Genomic DNA, 10,830 nt, shown 5'->3' with positions numbered 1-10,830 from the left:
TATCAACTCAAGTTGCCTAACCATTGGCTCATACACAATGCTTTTCGTGTGAGCCTACTTAAGCCCTACAAAGGAGAGTCTCCAAATGAACCAATTATTGAAGACCCTCCCAAAATCAAGACCAAGAAGAGGTGCTACAACCCAAAGCTTTCCTTCGGCATGAAGACCAGGTACTACGACATGGTAAGATTATCCGACGGTATCTTATTAAGTTCAAAAATTATCCTTTTGAAGATGTTAGATGGATGCAAGGAATCCGGCTTAAGGATAGTATGAACCTTGTCAACGTTTACAAAGCTACATTAGAGTAAGCAAATATACATATTTCTTTTAAATGATCAATGTTTTTGTCTTATCAGACTAATTCTCTCTTTATTGTGCACAAATTTAAGTAGTATGCATACTAAGAATCATGTTTGTGATGACGAAGTCTCTCAAACACCATGTAGAATTTGTCACTCTACTTGGGAGAGTGAAATGGATTAAAGAGCAGACATGTTTGCGGCAGCTATGTCTCCCAAGCACCAAATGGATTAGTCATCCATCTTGGAATGATGTCATAGGGTAAAAAGGGATCCTCTACCCACTAATATAAATTGATTAATGACTATGGCTTTATCTCTTTTACCTCATAGTCGAGGACGCTATGATTTCAAGAGAGAGGTAATGTCATAAATCTATTATCTAACCAACGCAAATGATCTCCTCATATTAAACTGATCATTTAATGTGGGATAATAAACGAGAACAAGGGTTAGAATATAGACATGTGCTTACAAATCTATCTTAATACGGGGCCAATGGTAAAGGGGTACAAATGAGAGATGGTCTATCAAAGGGAAATGCTACCTAATGGAGCTTAAAGACCTTAGGGTTAGCTTCATTAAAGACCTCCAAAAGTTAGTGTTTAAAAGTCCTTTGATCTTTGGCAAGCTAGGGCTGACCTTGAGGTGGGAATCCTACCCAAGCATGAGTTGCTTGTTGGCTTGTTAAGTTTTAGTGAGAACTTTATCCAAAAGCTTGAGGTGTTTCTCACATGCTTAAATGATTAAAGTTCTTGAAGTATTCAATTCAAAGTTAACTCTCAAGAGACATGAATGTGTCATGCTTGATTGAATAAGTTCTTGAAGTATTCCATTCAACCAAATGACTTAATAAGCTTAAAAGACACATATTCAAATGATCCTCCACATGTGGCCCTCATGATGTTTGAATGCTATTAGATAAGTTTTAAAGGGGTCCAATGAGAATTTAGATACATAAAAATAAAAAATTAAGTTCTTTCTCTAAAGAAGAAAAAGAGGACACATGTCCAAAGGAGATAATAAAATAATAAGAGAGAGAGAGAGAGGTGGACCAAGCATGAAAGGGGGGGTATACTCTTCCACACACACACACAAACACACACATTCTCTCATTGTGTGGAGTGCAAAATGCAAGAGCACCATATCCTTCTCCAAGTTTGTTGAGAAGTGGAGAGTCTACACCAACACTCTTGGCTATAAAATGCAAATCCAACCAAGAGCCGTGCTTCAATGCTTAAGCTTGCCATCTTCTTCATCTTCATTACTATGCTATTATGCTATGCTAAGCAAGAAGAGTGATGATAATTCAGGAACTATTTCTTTCTCCTATGGAATGTTTCTTCTTCCTCCTTCCTACCCTCATTCCCTGCTAGTTCTCTCCACCTTCGAAGGTGTTTCAGGCCTTGGGAATGAGGCTTGGGATAGTTAATGCTTTTTGCAAAGTTTATGTTAAGCTCGTGATGCATGAAGCTTTCCATCTTCATAGCATCACCAAGGTCACAAGGAACACAAAGATTGTATTATAACAAAGTCTCTCTTGATGGGAGAATCTATAATACAAATGCCTTTTGGAGGGGGGACCGACTTCAAGTAAATCCGGTCCTCATCTATTGTCATGTTCTCTAATACTCTCTCTCTTGCAAAAGTATTGTGCATGCCAAGTTAATTAAGTACTATGTGTATGTTGCTACCATCAATTAAGTTCACCCTCCAAGTTCTCAAAGTAATCTCACAAAAATGCTCACTCTAATTCTCTTAATTCCGCTATTCTCAAAGTTCATAGGCCATTTCCATTACATCAGCCCTCTTTTTGTTCCTTGCGGTTAGCGGGATACCTCATGGGTAGTGGGATGCCTGTCAATTAGCAAGATGTCTCGCGGATTAGCAGGATGCCTCGCGGTTAGTAAAATGAGAAGGTTGCACAATTCGCGGTTAGCGGATAAATCTTTTGCGAAGGCTCTATTGGTTAGACAGAGAAAGTTTACGCGTAGAGGCAAACTCATAAGAAATTGCAAAAGTTGTTTTGTTGAAATATAGGGATGTCTTCATTTGGCCTTGTTTGAATTGTTTTGGTATTGTTTGAAGGGCTGTATAAAAGAATCTATGTATGGAATTAATTAAGGAACCCTATTTGTATATGTAAAACAGTGTGGTAGTGATTAGAAAACAAAACAAAAAGTGTGAGTGTGGGGTGGAAAGTGGGGAGTAGCTTAGGTTACCAGTCAAGGATGGGTGGTCTCGATTAGTCGAGAAACTCTACACTTCGTCGTATTAAGAGAAGCAAAATTAGAGACTCATTGTGTCAAGAGTCGAGATGTTCCAAATATACGTACCCTTGAAAGCTATGGCCCCGATTAGTCGGGTACTTTTCACAAAATTACTAGTTAGTTTAAACTAAGTCTCATATCATATTTATGGTTTATAGATGGCGGCCGTGCCTCTTAAACGTGGAAAAAAAGGCATTGTTTATGGATTCTAAATATGTCAATAGGATTTCATCTTTATGTTAGACAGTAGTTTTCATTAGAATCCTTGATTTATCTACTTGGTTTGTGGTGTATGACTCTTATAACCATGAACGTGATGGATAGAGGACTTTCTCTCTTTTGTTGCTCGTATCTCTACTTTGTGGAAACAGAGTATGGTGTCGTCAATGGAAAAGGAGAATAAAGGAAGGTCATCTATCAAGTCGCCCCAATCTTCTCAAGGTTGGGAACCTCAAAGTAGCTCCCCATTAAGCTTAACCTTGACCACTTGTCTTCATAGTTAGTCTCCCCATCCATGTGTTAGCATAGAGAGTGGATCTATCAATTGGATTGCACGGATTAATCCATTGGTTGATAAATTGGCTCTAAGTATAATAGGCACTAATCTATGCATACGATGTCACCCCTTAGATCATGGCAAAGATGACAATAAATATATCAAAAAACACTCTATGCATAGGAATACGGCCCACAAATTGGAATTGCTAGAACTTTGTATCTAGCTAGCATCTTTTGCCTCTGCCAACACTTGTGAGCCTACATAAGGTGGGTGTATCTCTTGCTAATCTTGTGATAGTAGATTAGCACCTTTACTAAACCCATTCTTTGAGCCTGTTGTGAACGTTTTTTAGGGTAGTGAATGTTGTGTGGCTCATTGAGGTTTGTTTGAAAGTTACTCCTACCATCATATATACGTGGAAAATTGTTGAAGGAGTGGGTCATACCCTTGTTTTGTAAAGTTAAGATTTTTCATAATATCATAATCTCTCAAGATATCTACCCTTGTGAATGAGTGCAATGTATAATTCATACTCGACACAAGAGAAGCCAATGTATAAGCAAGATCTCATGCAAGTTTGGCTCTACGAGATAAGAGAGAACATTCTTTTTGTGATTTAATGGAACCCCTATCTCTCGAGAAAAATGATACTTAGTAGGCGGAAAGGTAATTTAAGTACTCAAAGAGACTACCTTTTCGCGAAAACGCACTTATACTCTTGGTTTAGAACGTTTGAGTTAAATCAAACACCCCAAAAATGATGCTTGGGTTTTTATGACAATATTAATTAGGTCAATCAATAATCTTGACTCTAATAGGTGCCAATGCTCAATGTAATGATTCAAAAATCATCGATAGTGACATACCCATGCGACTAGTAGTGTAATACTTTTATATTCGAATGTTGCCCAATGATACATTAGTGTAGGCAAGATAGTTCTTTAGTGTGCCTATCCATGTTAACGTGGGTGGTATACATAGAGCCGTGAGAGATTGAGGTAAATATTTGCATACAATAAAAAGTTGCACGATAACTTTGATACAAAGGTTTAAGGTAAAGGGAATTGTATTCTTGGAAGGTGCATATCTCTAAGAAAGCAATTTAGGCTTTGACCAAAAAGAAAAAAAAAACATTATTATATGAGTACTCAACCATTGGACCACCGGGTCCTAAAACGACTTTTAGAGAAACCATTAATTAGTTTGGAGCGGAGAAAAGAAAGGAAAAGGGAAAGGTTGTTTTGGGGGGGGGGGGGGTGGGTTGGGGTGGTTTGTTTTTAAGTGCTTAAGGACACCTCCAAAGGTACTGTAAGTTTGTAGCGTAGTGGTTAAGGTTGAGCCTTTGTTCTCCTACGTGTTGAGGTCAAATTCTACCTATTACCATGGATTTTAAATTGTGAGTTGAATGGAGATGCTAATTGGAGATGCTAAAGCATCTTGGAAAGATTCTATGTAATGGAAAGTAAAAGTATAGGGACACCATACATTGGACCATACTGGGTACTTTCGACATCTATTAATTAATTAAACGGATAGATTTTGTTTCTCAATTTGGATAAAGGAAGAACTTTTTCTTCGACGCGGTTCCTGCACTCATCTCGGGTCTGATCTCTGCCTAAGTCCATCGCTCTTCATCGCAGCGTAGCATTGTGCGCATCTGCTCCACTAGACTGGACCGAGCAACACACTGCTAGGGATGCCTTGCCAAGTGTGGATACAGAGCTCCTTGCGTACCCCCTGGCTCTGTTTCTCCCTCCGCTGCTCTGCGCTCCAACACGCTGTAGCTGCGTGCACACACTGTCCGCCTTGTGTGGCCGAGCACAGCAACGCGACCATCGCCTTGCAACGGAGACAAAGACGCAAACTCTCCTCACTAGCACTGCGCCTGACCAAGGCCACCACGGCTCTCTCTCTCTCCTTCTCTCTGACACGTCCGCGACTCTCGTCACTAGCAGTACGCCTGACCAAGGCCACCACGGCTCTCTCTCTCTCTCCTTCTCTCTGACACGGAGAAGCGTCGACGACGGCCAACACCACGGCTCTCTCTCTCTCTCTCTCTCTCTCTCTCTCTCTCTCTCTCATTCCCAAGTACGATCTCCATGCCTTTTCCTCCCCAAAGACCCCGAGCATCTTCCAACATTCGCACTAGTTTGACCTGCTGCCAAGATTGTAGGCACATAATGGAGAGGTGAAAGGCAATTAATATTCCATTGATAGTTGTGTCAAACTTAGCCAAGACAATTGTGTATGTCTTTAGCACTGCTTAGCACCTTCTAAAGATTGCCAAAATAACTACAACTTTTGGGAATTAACCAAAGTGAACAGCTCTAAAGTTGAACATGACAATACCCTTAGGATTGAGTAACACCCATATTTAAGAGGGGGGCCAATGGGATCAAAGGCGGAGAAGCTCACGCAGAAAGCAGAGGAAATTGTAGCTGCAACAGTCAAATAAAAAATTAAACTTGGACAAACACTAAACCTAGACAGCTTGCAAAATGTATATCACCTCACAATATAATGCCATAAAAACACCTAGGCATACATGATGCGCGTGCGGGTGAGGTGGTTAGTCTATGGGACCCTCAACCCGAATTGTAAGGCCATCGGTTCAAAACCCTGCAACGCACCTCGTTTTTTTCGTTGGCTGAGTTTACTGCACCTCGAGATCTTGCCCCTCAACCCGAACCGTTGATCCCATTACTCCACCCCGCATTCAATATGGGTGTTAGTTAGTCCCAAGGTGACAATACCAATGATAACTTTCTTAGATTAGCCAACCACCCGTTGATAGATACTTAAGTGGTAAAAAGAAACCCACTTAAAAACAACAACAAAAACAACCACCCCTTCATAGACACTTAAGTGAAGCGAGTAGGTCCCCAAAACAACTTTTCGAGAAACCATTAATTAGTTTGGAGTGGGGAAAAGAAAGGGAAAGGGAAGGGGGGGGGAGGGGGCGGGGGGGGGGGGGGGGTTGTGGTGTGGAGGGGGGATTGTTTTTTTTTTAGTGCTTAAGGGCACCTCAAAAGCTACTGTAGGCTTGTGGCCTAGTGGTTAAGGTTGAGCCTTTGTTCTCCTACTTGTTGAGGTCAAATCCTATCGAATTCCATCGATTTTAAATTGTGAGTTGAATGGAGATGCTAAAGCATTTTGGGAAGATTCTATGTAATGGACAGTAAAAGTAGAGCGAGTAGTAGGGACACCATACATTGGACCATACTAGGTACTTTCGATATCTATTAATTAATTAAACGTATAGATTACGTTTCTCAATTTGAATAAAGGAAGAACTCTCCCTTCGAAGCGGTTCTTGCGCTCATCTCGGGTCCGATCTCTGCCTAAGTCCATCGCTCTCCACCGCAGCCTAGCATTGTGCGCATCTGCTCCACTGCACTGGATAGAGCAACACACTGCTAGGGATGCTTTGCCAAGTGTGGATACAGCACTCCCTGCGTACCCTCTGGCTCTGTTTCTCCCTCCGTTGCCCTGCGCTCCAACACGTTGCAGCTGCGTGCACACATTGTCCGCCCTGTGTGGCCGAGCACAGCAGCGCGACCATCGCCCTGCAACGGAGACAGAGACGCAAACTCTCCTCACTAGCACTGCACCCGACCAAGGCCACCACGGCTCTCGCTCTCTCCTTCTCTCTGACACGTTCGCGACTCTCGCCACTACCAGTGCGCCCGAACAGGGCCACCACGGCTCTCTCTCTCTCCTTCTCTCTGACACGGAGAAGCGTCGACGACGGCCAGCACCACGGCTCTCTCTCTCTCTCTCTCTCTCTCTCTCTCTCTCTCCTTCCCACGTACGATCTCCATGCCTTTTCCTCCCCAAAGACCCCGAGCATCTTCCAACATTCGCACTAATTTGACCTGCTGCCAAGATTGTAGGCAAATACTGGAGAGGTGAAAGGCAATTGATATTCCATTGGTAGTTGTGTCAAACTTAGCCAAGACAATTGTGTATGTCTTTAGCACTCCTTAGCCCCTTCTAAAGATTGCCAAAATAACTACAACGTTTGGGAATAAACCAAAGTGAACAGCTCTAAAGTTGAACATAACAATACCCTTAGGATTAAGTAACACCCATATTTAAAAGGGGGGCCAATGGGATCAAAGGCGGAGAAGCTCATGCACAAAGCAGAGGAAATTGTAGCTGCAACAATCAAATCAAAAATTAAACCTGGATGGACACTAAACCCAGACAGCTTGCAAAATGTATATAGTCTCACAATATAATGACATAAAAACGCCTAGGCATACATGATGCACGTGCGGGTGAGGTGGTTAGCCTATGGGACCCTCAACCCGAATTGTAAGGCCATCGGTTCAAAACCCGGCAATGCACCTCGTTTTATTTGCTAACCGAGTTTATTGCATCTCGAGATCTTGCCCCTCAACCCGAACCGTTGATCCCATTACTCCACTCCGCATTCAATATGGGTGTTAGTTAGTCCCAAGATGACAATACCAATGATAACTTTCTTAGATTATCCAACCACCCGTTGATAGATACTTAAGTGGTAAAAAGAAACCCACTTAAAAACAACTCATAGACACTTAAGTGAAGCGAGTAGGTCCCAAAACTACTTTTCGACAAACCATTAATTAGTTTGCAGGGGGAAAAGAAAGGAAAAGGGAAGGGTGGGGAAAAAGAAAGGAAAAGGGGGGGGGGGGGGGGGGGGGGGGGGGGGGGGGGGGGTTTGTTTTGTTTTTTTTTAGTGCTTAAGGGCACCTCCAAAAGTACTACAGGTTTGTAGCTTAGTCGTTAAGGTTGAGCTTTTGTTCTCCTACGTGTTGAGGTCAAATCCTACCTATTATCATCGATTTTAAATTGTGAGTTGAATGGAGATGCTAATAGGAGATGCTAAAGCATCTTGGGAAGATTCTATGTAATGGAAAGTAAAAGTAGATCGAGTAGTAGGGACACCATACATTGGACCATATTGGGTACTTTCTACATCTATTAATTAATTAAATTGATAGATTTCGTTTCTCAATTTGAATAAAGGAAGAACTCTCCCTTCGATGCGGTTCTTGCGCTCATCTCGGATCCGATCTCTACCTAAGTCCATCGCTCTCCACCACAGCCTAGCATTGTGCGCATCTGCTCCATTGGACTGGACAGAGCAACACACTGCCAGGGATGCCTTAACAAGTGTGGATACAGCGCTCCCTGCGTACCCCTTGGCTCTGTTTCTCCCTCCGTTGCGTGCACGCACTGTCCGCCTTGTGTGGCCGAGCACAGCAGCGCGACCATCGCCCTGCAACGGAGACAGAGATGCAAACTCTCCTCACTAGCACTGCGCCCGACCAAGGCCACCACGGCTCTCTCTCTCTCCTTCTCTCTGACACGTCCGCGACTCTCGTCACTAGCAGTGCGCCCGACCAAGGCCACCACAGCTCTCTCTCTCTCTCTCCTTCTCTCTGACACGAGGAAGCACCGACGACGGCCAGCACCATGGCTCTCTCTCTCTCTCCTTCCCACGTACGATCTCCATGCCTTTTCCTCCCCAAAGACCCCGAGCATCTTCCAACATTCGCACTAATTTGACCTGCTGCCAAGATTGTAGGCACATAGAGGAGAGGTGAAAGGCAATTAATATTCCATAGGTAGTTGTGTGAAACTTAGCCAAGACAATTGTGTATGTCTTTAGCACTGCTTAGCACCTTCTAAAGATTGCCAAAATAACTTGAACGTTTGGGAATTAACCAAAGTAAGCATCTCTAAAGTTGAACATGACAATACCCCTAGGATTAAGTAACACCCATATTTAAGAGGGGGGCCAATGGGATCAAAGGCGGAGAAGCTCATGCACAAAGCAGAGGAAATTGTAGCTGCAACAGTCAAATCAAAAATTAAACCTGAACGGACACTAAACCTAGATAGCTTGCAAAATGTATATCGCCTCACAATATAATGCCATAAAAACGCTTAGGCATACATGATGCGCGTGCGGGTGAGGTGGTTAACCTATGGGACCCTCAACCCGAATTGTAAGGCCATCGGTTGAAAACCCGACAATGCACCTCGTTTTTTTTGTTGGCCGAGTTTACTGCACCTCGAGATCTTGCCCCTTAATCCGAACCGTTGATCCCATTACTCCACCCCGCATTCAATATGGGTGTTAGTTAGTCCCAAAGTGACAATACCAATGATAACTTTCTTAGATTAGCCAACCACCCGTTGATAGATACTTAAGTGGTAAAAAGAAACCCACTTAAAAACAACAACAAAAACAACCACCCATTTATAGACACTTAAGTGAAGCGAGTAGGTCCTCAAAACGACTTTTCGAGAAACCATTAATTAGTTTGGAGGGGGGAAAAGAAAGGAAAAGGGAAGGGTGGGGAAAAAGAAAGGAAAAGGGAAAGGGGGGGGGGGGCGTGGATTGTTTTTTTCTTTTAGTGCTTAAGGGCACCTCCAAAGGTACTGCAGGCTTGTAGCCTAGTGGTTAAGGTTGAGCCTTTGTTCTCCTACCTGTTGAGGTCAAATCCTACGTATTACCATCGATTTTAAATTGTGAGTTGAATGGAGATGCTAATTGGAGATGCTAAAGCATCTTGGGAAGATTCTATGTAATGGAAAGTAAAAGTAGAGTGAGTAGTAGGGACACCATACATTGGACCATACTGGGTACTTTCGAGTATGTCTCTCTAATCTTTTCCCAATTTCTTTTTGTAAGAATCTTCTTAGGCTTTTGAGGGTGACAAGGAGGGTTATCGCATGCGCCAGAGAGATAGTGAGTTATGTTTTAAAAAAATGAAGTTGTTTGTCTCCAAAGCTTAAATAACTATAGTTTCACTCGAAAAGCTACATATAGGATGGCACGTGGAGGAGAGGGAAGGGAGCAGGGAGATCTTAGTGTGTGGAGTCACTGATTGGCTTGGGCTGCTATACAGCACTGCGCTTCTCCTCTGCCTTGCCTTTCTCTTTGTCGGGTTTATCTGCCGATGAGGCCACAAGTGTAGGCAATGGTGGATAAGGACGGCGGCGGTGAGAGAGAAGGACATTATCTTCTTTCTCTCTCTCTCTCTCTCTCATTATCTACAGGGGAGGCCATGTGTGAGCGCCAAGGAAGTAGATAAAGAGGGATGCAGTGAGCGAAGGGTCTGCATGGGAATATCAATGGCGAGACTAAGGCAAGCGAGGGAGGTGAATTGTTCGAAGCATGCAACAAGTGTGCGTGCTACAAGACAACCGTAGCTGAGCGGACAAAGGAGGAGGGCCGAGATGTGAGATGGCGTGGACTCTATGTGTCTGTTCGAACCATGGAGATTTCCAGGTGGCCAGGTAGGGAATGAGGAGCAGTGGCATGTGTGCGTCACGTTAGGCTTTTAGGATTTTAGGGTCCATGGAATCTTCAACGTTAATTAATTAATGAAATGGTGAATTCGATCCAGTAAGAATCTCAATAGATCCTCTTAGATTTGGAAGAGGATATGGCACGTGGAAGAGAGAGAGTGAGACGACTCGGGTATTTTCAGGGTGGAAAAGGCAAACTTGCCACGTGGACCAGAGAATGCGATTACAAAACCCACAATTTTTCCTTTCCAACAACACATTATTTGGCGTCGAAGCAAATAATGGCTTAAAACAATTATTTCTCAAATTCGATGGTGTTATTTATTATCTACAAACGCAATGAGAGCCAAGATGTGGAGGCAATCTACAACCCTCTCGTATACTCAATGAGCTCCAAAAGATTCCTTTATCACAGGTTTTGTTTTGTCTTTAATAGTTGCCTTGGTTCACA

The sequence above is a fragment of the Adiantum capillus-veneris genome, chromosome 2, assembly GCF_014529385.1.
Source record: "Adiantum capillus-veneris isolate H3 chromosome 2, ASM1452938v2, whole genome shotgun sequence".
Taxonomy (NCBI): domain Eukaryota; kingdom Viridiplantae; phylum Streptophyta; class Polypodiopsida; order Polypodiales; family Pteridaceae; genus Adiantum; species Adiantum capillus-veneris.
Note: the sequence above shows the minus strand (reverse complement) of the source record.